General features: G+C 31.0%; 1 protein-coding gene across 1 annotated transcript in view; it reads left to right on the forward strand.

Moving 5' to 3' along the window:
* LOC127283126 (uncharacterized) overlaps positions 1-13,417 on the forward strand; it is a 64,343-nt gene that overhangs the window by 3,377 nt on the left and 47,549 nt on the right. The gene's annotated exons all lie outside the window — the stretch shown is intronic.

Here is a 13,417-nt window from a genome sequence, read left to right on the forward strand (position 1 = left end):
AAAAGCTTATTTGTTTTTAATAACTGTGACATGGATTAGCGGCTCACAATCAAAAAAATATTTGCCTGTATTTTTATGATTGAATGAAACAATATTATGATTTAAAGGCATCAATTATTATACTATTTCTCTTTGATTCCTTTGTTTTTGTTACGTTTGAACGATAAAGACTCTGATTTTAAGATAGTGTCTCGCCACTACGGACAATTTTTTATGTCGGTAGTCGCGAGACATTATCGTAAATCGGCAATAACTTTTTTTCCAATATCTGTTCTGTAACTGTATAAGTTAAATTTGCAGTATAGAGTCACACATGTCCATGGATATATATACAGACTTGATGTTCTTGAAAATGTGAGTGCTATAACAAAAAAACAAAACGTGTCTCGCCACTACCGACTCTCCCTTATATTTTGATTTTAAAGAACGTTATTAATCTGATTATTAAAAGATGTTTTGATTAATTAAGAAAAGACTTTTAATTCATATATAAATAAAATTATAATAATGCTTGTCATTTATCTGTAATATTTATAATTAATAAGTAGGAGCTTGATAATACTTTGATTGAATAGTAAATTTATTTCTTTGTCGAATTAATCTCTCAGTAAATTTATTTTGTAGTCGAATGAATATCTCACGAATTCTGGGTAAAAGAATGCACAATGTTCAATTACTCGACAAGATTGGATTCGTTACACAATTAAAATTTTATTTAAAAAAATAAATCACACCAAATGAATATAAATTGTCACTCCACATAATTCAGGACAAGGATCATATTATTAAATTATTACCAGACGCCTTCGCGCTGTTAGATGATGCAGGTAAGATCGAGGATATCCTGAATATCACCACTCAATTATTTGGCTTCCTAGGATCGTTTGACATCAAGTTCATACGAGAGATTTCTTTCGTTCAATAAAATTCAGGAGGATAAGATAATGCTTTCTCCGCCAAACCAAGTGCAGCGCAAATCCTCGTATAAAGTGCCATGCTATAAGAATTTAGCGATTTTACATTTTATACTATGATAATTACAGAACATCTTATAGATTCTTACAAAGTTATATTTCTTTACCTGACTACCTTTCTACACTACAGAACCCAGACTTACCGATTTTGTTCGGCCAAGTATTTTCAGTTAGAATATGGAAAAGTATTAGATACGTATTTTTTTATCTGTCTAGGCTTAAATTTAAGTGTAGGAACCACCCTTTCAAGGTTGAATTTTGCGGTATTTAGGAATTTAACTATTGCCTGCCTGTCTATTCAAGATAATAGAATAATAATGTTTGTATTCAAGAAAAATTTGTCAATTAATTTAGGGCTCTGAATAACTTTAAAATTGCATTTTCAAAAAACCACCCTTAACCATTAAAACCATCCCCGTTACATTTGAACTTGATATTATAATAATTTTCTTTCATAAAAATTTTAACCTAATGTAAGTCATTTCATAGGTTTCCAAAATAATTTTTTAAAAAATCACCCTTTAACCCCAAAACCACCTCCTGAATATTATAAATCTTTTTTTTAATTTTGAAATTTTTCTCTACAGTAGCCTATGGTTAATCTGATTTTTTAACTATATCTAAATGACGTTTTTAAAAATGCACCCTTAAACCCAAACATCACCCCGTGAATAATTTACTCACAAACATCTAAAAAATACTCATAAGTCGTATTTTATCTCCACTATATTCTCAACATGTAGTTGTTTATTTTGTGAATAGTACTTCGCAGAAGTTATTTTAGTGCTAGACTTCTGTGTAGAGAGTTTTTACAAATTTTAACTCTTTGACAGTCGACGGCCCATAAGTCGTGTCACCTTTGTGATTTTGGACATATATGTTCGCATTAGAAATAAAATACTAAACATAATTTAATTTGAGTGTCAATGGTTACATTAAGTTTTTCGGGGTCGCTGAATCCAAAATTAATGTCAGATTTAAAAAATTCAAAATGGCGGACTTAATATGTCGGAAAAATTTAAAATTAATTCGATTCGTTCAAAATTCGGTACTCGGGGGTTTTTGTGGTCACTGAATCGAAATTTGAGGTCAGATTAAAAAAATTTTAAATGGCGGACCTAATATGGCGACCCACTATAATAGAAAATTTTTAAATTGATTCGATTTGTTCAAAATGCGGTACTCGGGGGTTTTCGGGGTTGCTTAATCCAAATTTGATGTCAGATTTTAAAAATTCAAAATGGCGGACCCAATATGGCGAAAAAATTTAAAATTTATTTGATTCGTTCAAAATTTAGTTTTCGGGGTCGCTGAATCCAAATATGATCTTAAATTTAGATTCAGCGACCCAAAAACCCTCAAGTACCGAATTTTGAACGAATCGAAAAAAATTTTAAAGTTTTTCTGCCTTATTGGGTGGCCATAATGGGTCCGCCATTTTGAATTTTTAAAATCTGACATCAAATTTGAATTAAGTGAACCTAAAAACCCCCGAGTACTAAATTTTGAACGAATCGAATCAACTTAAAATTTTTCCGCCATATTGGGTCCGCCATTTTAAATTTTTTGAATCTGACCTTAAATTTGGAATCAGCGGCCCCAAAAACTTTTAATAGGATGATATGATATATTTTTGGAAATTTTTTTTGGATCGTTTTGGGCCCACAAACGATTTTTCTACTAGATTCCGAAGGGATTAATATTTATGAGCTGTGTCTTTGGAGTTAAGAGTGGTAATTTAAAAGTTATTTTGGAGACGTTTGAGACCTCAAAATAGACCGCCATCTGTACGGAAATATAAGTGTTAAGAATTTAATTCAAATTTTACGAATGTGGTATTAACAGATAAGGATGGTTATTTAATATTCCAATTTATGACCAAATTATTTAGAGGATGGTTTTTGGGTGTAAGGGTGGATTGTTAAAAATTTTATTTGTAGCTACTTAAAAGTCTTAAATTAACCATAGACTACTGCAAGAAAAAATTACAAAATTTAAAATATTTGATATTGGTGGTTTTGGGGTTAAAGGGGTTGTTTTTTGAAAAATTATTTTGGAAACCTGTGAAATGACTTACATTAGCCTAAAATTTTTATAAAAGAAATTATTATAATATCAAGTTCAAATGTAACGAGGCTGGTTTTAAGGGTTAAGGATGGTTTTCTGAAAATGCAATTTTAAGGTTATTAAGAGCCCTAAATTAATTGACCAATTTTTCTTGATTACAAACATTATTATTCTATTAACTTGAATAAACAGGCGGGCAATAGTTAAATTCCTAAATACCGCAAAATTCAACCTTCAAAGAGTGGTTTCTACCCTTAAATTTGAGTCTTGGCAGATAAAAAAATACGTATCTAATACTTTTCCATATTCTAACTGAAACTCCTTGGCTGAACAAAATCGGTGAATCCGGGTACCGTAGTGTTACTTGTGAGTACGGAGATAATGTATCCTTAAAATTTTACAATCATTCCAATATGGCACTTTATCATAAATTAATTACTAGAATATGTATATTAATACTATGATATACTAATATCATATCATTCGAATCAACAAAGCCATATATGAAAAACTGAAAAATACCGAATTTTAACTAAAATCACAAAAAATGTGGTTTTTGCGGAAGCTATATCTTTGTCAATTTTTGAGATATAGAGTTGGTTTTTTTAAATTACTCAGAATTTTATACATTTTCTATGAACTACTTTGACGCATAAACATTGCAGAGTCGTAAGAAGATTTTTTTCCCTTAGATCGAAATAATATCGACTGCAAAATTATTTTTACATATTTGAAATTTATTAAAATGTGAAATTGATATTTGGGTTTTTTACATTAGATTTTAAAATTAATTAATTAGTCTAAAGTTAAGTTAAATATTATATATATTAGGGTCCCCAAAAAAACCTCGACATTTGAATTTCTGTGATGCTACCCCAAAATTTTGTTCCTTGGGGGAAAAAAAGAGATACGTATTTTTTTAAAATTTTTATTAATATTTAGAGGTCGCGCTATTTCGTTTTTTATGAAAAAACGGATTTTTTCAATTATTTGACTTTCAAATAAGCAAAAACAATGCAAAAAAATTCGGGCTTTTCACGAATTTACTCCAATGGTACCCCCGAATGTTCACCATTTGTAAATTGAAGAGATTTATATGATTTAAAGGTTATAAAGGACCTGAAATGATGAAAATTTGTAATTCAGGCTTAAAAATGGGCCCAAAAAGTAAATAAATCTTCTTCTAACTTATTCTTGCTGTTATGGTTTTGTTGTATGGATAAAAAACTTTTATTTCTCCTATATATTACAGAAAAAAATTAACCTCGAAAAATAACCTGTACGTTTTCCAGTTATGCACGACGGTTTTTATTGATACTTTTCTACATAATGAGTTTCAAAAACATTATTCAGTAGTTATTTAAGACGTTAATTACAAACGAAGTGTCAATTTTTGAAAATTCAAGATGGCCAATCCAATATGGCGGAGTATTTTTAAAAAGTCCATCTGATTTCCACGAAACTTGTCAATAGGTAGTTTTTGAGTTCTCTGAATAAGAATATAAGGTCAGTTTTTTAAAATTCAAAAACACAAATCCAATATGGCCGACAAGATGCTCAAAAATACCGGAATTTTAAAATTTTATAAAGTTATTGCAAAATATTGTTTGCATTTGAAAAATATAAACGTAAAGAAAGAATTTTAATACAACAGTTTTAACTGTTTAAACTCTAAAGTACATTATTAGTTTACACAGGAAATTAATCCAAATTAAATTAGGACTTACAAAATGTTGCAACAATTGTTTGTCTTTTGGAATTAGGTAATTCTTTTCGATTTTGCTCTACAACCTGCAAAAGACATTGCTTCTGATTTTCCTGACTTGTCAAAATACTATTATAGTTCTCCATTAATGCCACTCCACCTTCAGCTGCGTCATTTACAACTTTAAGTTTTTTAAGTTGCGTTTGTGCATTCAGATAATCTTCTATTTTGTCCCAGAGTATTGGATCTTCTTTCAAAAAGTCATCACGGATATTTATTATTCTAAAGAACTCTGCTGTATTTTTCGTAACAAAATTATTTAATTGTTGGTTACTTATTGAATTTTTTTTACAGTAATTCTTCGAAGCGGATCTGGGTGACCTTCGTTTTTAAATGATGAAACCATATCTCTTTTCATTTCAACTGATACTGATGATTCAAAGAAGGCAAGCCCAATCAACTTTTCACTTAAATACTATTGTGGTAAATGCTATATCAGAAACTTTTGAATTAATATTTTCATATTTTAAGATATCTTTCATTAAAGGGGAAGCAGAGTTTTGCCTAATTTATGTCCGAGTAAGGTACAAGCTCCAGAATTGTGACCACTATTACTCGCAGTTGTATCAAAACTCATTCCACCTGTCCCATTAGTGATTGTTGGAATGCCTAACAATTTAACATTGTCTTCACCTGAAACAAGAACCGCCAATCGATCAACTAATTCTTTGGATGTCAAGGATTCCAACCTTTTACTTTCCCAATGTCCAACGAGTGACGTAGTTGGATGAAATAATTTTTTTAAATCTAAAGTTTTTTTTGGACGATAATTTTGCCTTCTTGTTTGAATTGTTTCTGCACTTAAATTTATGTCTTGTATGTTACACTTTAAACCTTTACAAGTAGCTGCCAGAATGTAGACGGCATTTCTGTTACTTATTTTTGTTCTATCTAAAATTGCACAAAGCTGGTCTGTCATTACATCCAATTTTCTTTTCTTTTTGTTCGTCAAACTTATTGAACTTTCAGGATGATCAGCATAATCATTATCATCATCATCGACATTATCATCATAATCTTCTTCGTAGTTATCTTTATCTCGTAAATCAATATTTTCGTTCAGTTGTGATAGTATATTTTCATCACTTTTTCGCTTCAAAGATCTTGATTTTTTATCACTCGTAGTTCTTTCTTCAATTACATTTTCATTCACACTGACCTCATTTTCCATTGTACATATTTCGCTTACTCTTTTATTTAGTCGTAATGAATTTAAAAGACTTTTCTTCAACTCGCTAAGACTCGTCTGATTACTATTTGACATTGAAACTATATCAAACAAATTATCCAACTGATAGGTAAAATTATTACTTTTTTCTACGACCGATAATGTTTTTTGTACCTATCTTTTTGTAATTTTATCCATTCGTTGTGTAATTTTTTTATACAAACAATTACATTTCTTTCTTCTCTGCAAGGAATTCCTTTTAACAACCAAAAATTTATAACTTGTTGACTAGTTAATTGTGCACTGCTTTGGATAGTATTTTTATTTTGCAAATGAAAATAAAAAAATCGTGCTATGACGTTGACGTTGACGCCATTGACGTCTTGATGGAAGAATACAGCCCTGAATTTTTTCGCACGGACTTCCGACTAGCTAAATATCTTCACATTTTTCTTTAGTGTTTGACATTATTTTCTTCTAAAACGCATTATATTATATTACAATAATTAACCAAAAAATGTTAGTTTATGAAAGCAATGGAAAACAAGCAATTTATAAAGCACTAACCTTTTAATTCACTCCTTATACAGAAAACGACACATTTTTTAAGAAGTATTATATCTTGCAAAAAAATATTTAATTATCTTTCTATATATTATTATTAAAGCAATGTTAAATGTCAAAAACTGAATCATAAAGTTTTGTCTAAGGTTAATAACAAAATGAGGATCCAACATGAAGTAAGTTACATTATAAACATATTCAAACCACAGTTTACACTGTATAAATAATTTTTATAAGAATGCTGAACATAATATTCCATTCCAACGTGTTATCTATCATAAAAAAAATTGGAAACTTAAGCTATTATTACCTTACAAAAAGCATAACCATTTTTTTTAATAATTTTAAAGATTTTGATTCGAATCCTTAGGACATCCCAAAAAATTCCCTAAAAAGGCATCCTGTGGATGTCAGAAAGAATGAAATAAAGACATCAAAAACAAGTTCTATGTCTGGCCTAGAGCAGTTACAAAAATATCCTTAAGAAATCTTCAAGATATTTTTGAAAATTATGGAAAAAATTTGATTCTTTTTAGTACATTTTTTAGACATATTGAGGATATTACAAAGAAGTCTGTTAGACATTTTTTGGACATGTTTAGTACATTCTCAGAACATAATCCTCTTTCGGCGAATTAGCCCATAACGATCAATATATATGACCAGTAATTGCGATATACTTTCTTTGTGTATTTGGATCTTCAAGAGCACTTCGGTGTTGTGGGTCGTTTGGCGTTTAAGACTTAATACCCTTTACATTACGCGCTCTTTAGCCTATGAAGTATACATAATTTTAACGTAATATTCATTTTGGTTATCCAACATTTTGGAACATTTTAGTACATTACTTAGCCATTTTCAGCATATTTTTAATACATTCTCAGGACATATTTAGGAAATTCTCAGGATATGGTTGGAACATTTTTAGAATACTCTGAGAACATATTTTTGACATTTCAGGGATATTTTTAGGACATTCTGGGGACCATCTGAAGACGTATTTAACATATTTTGGGGACAATTTCAGGACATTCTTAAGACGTTTTTTGATATTTCAGGAATATTTTTAGGAAATTCTGGGGACTTTCTATAGTCGTAACAAAGACATTTTTGGGACAATTTTAGTATCTTTTTTCCCCAAGGAACAAAATTTTGGAGTAGCGTCGAAAGTAAACCGCTGCCAAGTTGAAGAATGGACTTTTTGTGTTCATGAAATGAACACTTTGCTTCCTCATGGATATCTTTTGTGATCAGTTAATGGTAACTCATTAAGTATTATAATAATTTTAAAGGTGTTAAGTTGTATTCTTTGGACGTTTGCTGAGATAGATTTTTACCATCAATAACTTCGCAATATTTTACAATAGAAGGTTCAATAACAGGTCAATTGATTCGTTTTTAAATATTAAAAAAGTCAACATGAAATTTGTACGTGACATTTAAGGTATTTTGTATACTATATTTATCGACAGATATGAGAAAAAAAACTATCTTTTATTAAAAATTTTGCTTATGTAGAGAAGAGAACTGTTTTAACGAATTTTTGAAAATTTATGATTCTCCATGAGCATCATGTTTACACTGACATTTTAATGTTTTTTTTCCTTACCATCGCTCCTCAAATCCCTCGCTTGTCATTTGAGTCATTTCTTCATTTTGTGCTAATCAAGTCACATCGTTAAAAAATAATAAATAAAATAAAATGGGAAAAAGAAAAAGAAATATCAGCACATCAAGCAATTCTTCAACTACGGGAGAAGAATATCGTCTCAAAAAACGATTAAAGAAATTGAGAATAAAACTAAAACTAATGAAAGATCGACATAACAAAAATCGATACGATGATAAGGAATGGAGTACAGAAACCAATGATGAAAAATGTAAGTTAAAAAATTTTTTCTGACTTAATCATAGGAATCACAATTCCTATAGAAAAAAAATTATTTTCTTTTTAACCAAAAAAGTGCAATAGGCTCTAACCTAAATGAGCTGACATATATGACAATAAAAAAGCACTATCGTTTAAAAATTTCCTTTCAAAAATACACTATATCCATCATGAGGCTCTAACTTCATAATGATGTTGATCATGTTTGAAGGCTCTAACCTGAATAATATAAAAAATCAAAATCAAAAAGGCTCTAAACTCAAATTTAAAATAGAATAAAAAATTTATATAATTATGTTTGAAGGCTCTAACCTAAAAACAATGAAGGTTCTAACCTTCATAAAATATAAAAATATGTTCAATATGTTCAAAACGCAAAATTGTGAGTTGAACAGAAAGTTATATTCATGTGGGTGGAAACATATAGTAATAATATGAATAAAATACGAGCGGGGCCAATTTTTCCATACTTATCCGGCTATACCCTTTATTTCAACAAATCACTTCAAATTAGAAGATGTCAGAACAGTAACAAAACTTATAAGTCCTAAATGTTTTATGACATCATTAGATTTGCAAGACGCTTATTATTTAGTTTCAATACCCAAGTAGCACGAGATATCAACCAGATGTCACGGTGATATCACCGGGGAATGTCACCGTGACATCAGGAAAATGTCAAAATGTCCGCCTTACGGTGATATCACACGGTGACATCGAGGTGATATCACAGTCATTTCACAGTGATATCACCGTGATATCATGTTGATATTTTACAGGGACTTAAAATTTTTAATAATTTAAAAAATAATAATAAATAAAAAAAATAATAAAAAATAATAATTTTTAAAAAATTTTAAATCTCTGTAAAATATCACCATGATATCACCGTGATATGACTGTGATATCACCTCGATGTCACCGTGTGATATCACCGTAAGGCGGACATTTTGACATTTTCCTGATGTCACGGTGACATTCCCAGGTGATATCACCGTGACATCTGGTTGATATATCGTGCTACTTGGGTACATAAATCACATCAAAAATACTTACGTATTCAATTAGAAACTAAAATTTATGAGTTTACTTCCTTGCCATTTGGTTTATCAACAGCTCCTTACGTTTTTACTAAATTACTCAAACCTGTTATTTCACAGCTTTGACAATTAGGACTCATTTCAGTTATCTACTTAGATGATATGCTTTTAATAGGAAAAACTTATTCAGACTGCTTAACAAATTTAACTAAAACAATTAACGTATTACAAGAAGTAGGATTTATAATTAATACAAAGAAAAGTCAGTCTATACCTAGCCAAGTGGGTAGGTATTTAGGATTCGATTATAACTGAAAAGAAATAACCCAATAAAATGTTATGAATTTAAATTAGAAATTTATTCTGACGCCTCATTAACTGGCTGGGGAGCATTTTGTAATGAACAAAGGACATATGAACACTGGAAGGGAAAAGAAAAAATTAAACATATCAACGAGTTAGAAATGAAAGCAGCTTTCTTTGGTTTAAAGTGTTTTGCAAATAAATATAAAAATTGTCAAATTTTACTTCACATTGACAATACCACTGCTATTTTATACATAAATAGAATGGGTGGAGTTAAATTTAAAAGTTTAAATAAGATTGCTAAATTAATTTGGAAATGGTGTGAATCACGAAAATTTTGAATATTTGCAACATATATATCTTCAAAAATAATAAAATAGCAGACACTGAATCTCGACCTTTGAAAGATAATAATACTTTTTGAAAAAGGAGCAGCATACAGTAGAGCTATGGGGATTCCAGACCATTTACCGACCTAAAATCTGCAGGTAGTAGAAATCTGTTTTACGGTCCGAGCATAGATCTCTTCTTTACCAATTGTTGAAGTTTCTGACGTTGTCGCGAGTTGGCGCTGTTGCCCGCGGGAATTTTTGAATTTTTTAACCCTCTTGGCCTTCCACCACTCCCTAATTTGCATATGTATTTTTTAAACTTTCACCCTTTTGGCCACCTCCCACCACCCCATAATTTGCATATATCTTTTTTAAATATTACCACCCACTTTTCACCCTCTTGGCCTCCCCCCACCCCATAATTTGCATTTTTTAAACTTTTACCCTTTTAGCCACCTCCCACCACACTCTAATTTGCATATTTCTCTCCTACGTATATACATATACGGTCCCTAAAAATTCAAAAATCATAATTAGAACCTCGAGGAGTAAAGGGTTCGCGAGATACCGCGCGGGACTGTGGGTGATTGGGAGTGGGTGGCTGTGGGTGGTGCACAGTTGATGACTCAAAAGTGAAAGGTGCGCGGCAGATAAGTGCGTACGGTCACCGGGCCCGTTGGTAGTCCATGCGTCAAGTGGGGATGGATTTTAGTGGTGGGATGTTGTGAATAGAGTATATGTAGAGCTGCATGCGCACTCCCCCCCTCTCTCTCTTTTAATTAACTTGCGTGCGCATTATTATAATAGAGTAGGGATACAGAGTATATGGTGAACTGCGTGCGCAGTTTATTTTTTTAAAGTGGGAGTGATAAGAAGTGGGAGAAAAGAAGAGTGGGGTTGATGGGATATAATGCAGAACACAAGCCCAGAGATAGCATCACTGTTACAGATATACTAAAGCAACAACATCAACAGCAGCCACAGCATTAGCATCACTACTCCATCTTCTATAAGGTATATATTATACCTTAACTCCTTTTTTTAACCCACTCACCTCCCAGCTTAATTTTGATTTTTATATTAAAATTTTTCATTTACTTCTACTTACAAAATTCGGAGGTAGGATTGTAGCAGAACTAGATACTACAGTCAACACTTTTCTCCCAGCAAGGTTCGCGCAGCTTTTCGAAGCTGAACCTGCATCATTCACAATGATTGAAGAAGCCGCGCAATCTCAAGAATTACACTTGAAATATATCGGCGGAAAGTTTAATGTAATCGAATTTGAATATAAGTAATATTAAAAAAATTATTAGAATATAAAATAAAAAAAATAATTGTAATATAAAATTGTAAATATTCAAAATGTGAGAAAAACAAATGTATAAATTTACATAAAAAATTGTTTCTTTTCTTATTTTACCTACATTATTAGTCTTAATACTAAGGGTATAGGTTCAAGTAATAAATAGGCGTTTTTTTTATTTTTTAAAAACTAATAAATTAATTTATTGATATAAAGTATTTAAAATTTATTATACATAAGATTCAGAATTTTCATAAATAGATTTTAAAGTAGTATAAGCACAATCCACTTCATCGACACCATAGCTATCAATATACTTATCCTATGATATACTGTATGGTAAAATAAAATGCTATAGATAAATTATCATTTAAAAAAGAAACATATTTTGTATATATATTTTTTCTATTTAAATTTATTTATTATTTATTTATTTATTTATTTAAGAATTATTACATATAATAAATAAAACAGCCCCACAAAAAAAGTGTCGTGCGCGGCAGACCAGACTAGTCACGTCAGGATTTTTTTCTAACCTCCAAAAACCTGTCGGATTTTGAGAGTTGGCTACTTTTTTTTAAAAATTGATGGATTTACTTCAAAATTGGTATCTAGGGGTTTTTTGGGTCGCTGATGACGAATTTGAAGTTAGATTTTCAAAATTCAAAATGGCGGCTCCAATATGGCAAACGAATTTTGTAAAAGTTGATGGATTTACTTCAAACTTGGTACCTGGGGTTTTTTTGGGTCGCTGATTACGAATCTGAAGTTAGATTTTCAAAACTAGAAATGAAAATTCTTATATACATAAGTAAGGTATTCACGTCTTTTTATGGTAGCGCACTCTTTTGTCCTCAAAGGATTTGTGTAATGGTTTTCTTTTCAAATTGGTGCCTCCAGGTACAATATCCCTTTTCAGCATCCAACAGTAGTCGGCCATCATATTTACATCCCATCTTCCTTGATAACGACGCTCAAATTCTGTCAGATCTCGATGGAATCGTTCTCCTTGTTCTTTACTGTAATCTCCCAAATTTTCAGGGAATTAATCCCGATGCGAGTCTAAGTAATGCAACTTTATGCTCATTAAGCATCCTAACTTACCAAAGTTTTTAATCATATCACTAACTATTTGCTCCCAATTTTCACTCTTGTGATTACCCAGAAAATTTTCGACAACTGCTTTAAAACTAAGTTATGCGGCTTTCTCCTTTTTATTCATCTTGGTGATAAATTGCTCATCTTTTAACAATTTGCGAATACGTGGTCCGTCGAAAACCCCTTCTTTTAGTTTCGTATCAGAGATTTCTGGAAACTTTTGTTCCAGGTATTTGAAACAGTTTCCTTTTTTATCTAAGGCTTTGACAAACTGTTTAATTGCTCCTAGTTTCGTGTGTAAGGGCGGAATTATCACCTTTGAAGGGTCGATATCGTCCGCCATATTGGAGCCGCCATTTTAAATTTTGAAAATCTAACTTCAGATTCGTAATCAGCGACCCAATAAACCCCTAGATACCAAGTTTGAAGTAAATCCATCAACTTTTACAAAATTCGTCCGCCATATTGGAGCCGCCATTTTGAATTTTGAAAATCTAACTTCAAATTCGTCATCAGCGACCCAAAAAACCCCTAGATACCAATTTTGAAGTAAATCCATCAATTTTTAAAAAAAATAGCCTACCTCTCAAAATCCGACAGGTTTTTGGAGGTTAGAAAAAAATCCTGACGTGATGGAGCAAAACGGACTTCGGATTCGTGTTCAGCGCGTCAAAATACATGGGACATGACTAGTCTGGTCTGCCGCGCACGACACTTTTTTTTGTGGGGCTGTGTAATTTGAAGAGGGTATTAAATAAACAGACAAATTTAAAATTAAAACTTATTTTTTATTCATTATTTTATTTATTGCCCACACAGAAGATTGTGTTAAAGTAAATAATACAAAAATTATTTTACCAAAGTTTAGACAAAACATTGTTCAATTTAAGAATTTTTCCAACAAGGAGC

This window comes from Leptopilina boulardi, unplaced genomic scaffold (assembly GCF_019393585.1).
Source record: "Leptopilina boulardi isolate dan_hultmark-lab unplaced genomic scaffold, ZJU_Lbou_2.1 LbouV2_308, whole genome shotgun sequence".
NCBI classification, from domain to species: Eukaryota; Metazoa; Arthropoda; class Insecta; order Hymenoptera; family Figitidae; genus Leptopilina; species Leptopilina boulardi.